The sequence below is a fragment of the Brassica oleracea genome, chromosome C7 (genome assembly GCF_000695525.1).
Source record: "Brassica oleracea var. oleracea cultivar TO1000 chromosome C7, BOL, whole genome shotgun sequence".
Classification (NCBI taxonomy): domain Eukaryota; kingdom Viridiplantae; phylum Streptophyta; class Magnoliopsida; order Brassicales; family Brassicaceae; genus Brassica; species Brassica oleracea.
This window is the reverse complement of record NC_027754.1, coordinates 20086352-20087121: the sequence shown is the minus strand read 5'-3', so window position 1 is coordinate 20087121 and position 770 is coordinate 20086352.

Sequence of the window (770 nt, the reverse complement as noted above, 5' to 3'; positions counted from 1 at the left end):
TCGGGTTTTCTAAAATACATTAACCCTAAATCAATTGTACCTTGGAGGTAACGGAATACATGCTTTATTCCGTCCCAGTGCCTGCGAGTAGGAGCAGAACGATATCTTGCCAAGAGGTTAGTAGCAAAGGCAATATCGGGTCTGGTACAGTTTGCAAGATACAAAAGCCCACCGATAACACTCATATAAGGTACTTCAGGACCTAATATCTTCTCACTATCTTCGCAGGGCCTAAAAGGATCACTCTCAACATTGAAAGACCTACCAATCATTGGAGTACTCAAAGGAGTTGCTTTGTCCATACGAAAGCGTTTCAATATCCTTTTCGTATAGTTTGATTGATGCACAAATATACCTTCTCGGAGATGCTCTATCTGGAGCCCAAGACAAAACTTTGTCTTGCCAAGATCTTTCATTTCGAACTCCTCTTTCATATGAGTTCGAGCATCATCAACCTCCTTTTGAGTTCCAATTATGTTCAGGTCATCTACATATACAGCAATGATCACAAAGCCAGATGACGATTTCTTTATAAAAACGCATGGACATATCGCATTATTCACATATCCTTTACTCAAAAGATATTCACTTAAGCGATTGTACCACATGCGTCCGGATTGCTTTAATCCGTAAAGTGATCGCTGTAACTTGACCGAACAAATCTCCCTGGATTTTTCTTTCAATGCTTCAGGCATTTTCAATCCCTCAGGGAGCTTCATATATATATTGTTATCCAACGATCCATACAAATATGCAGTCACAACGTCCAT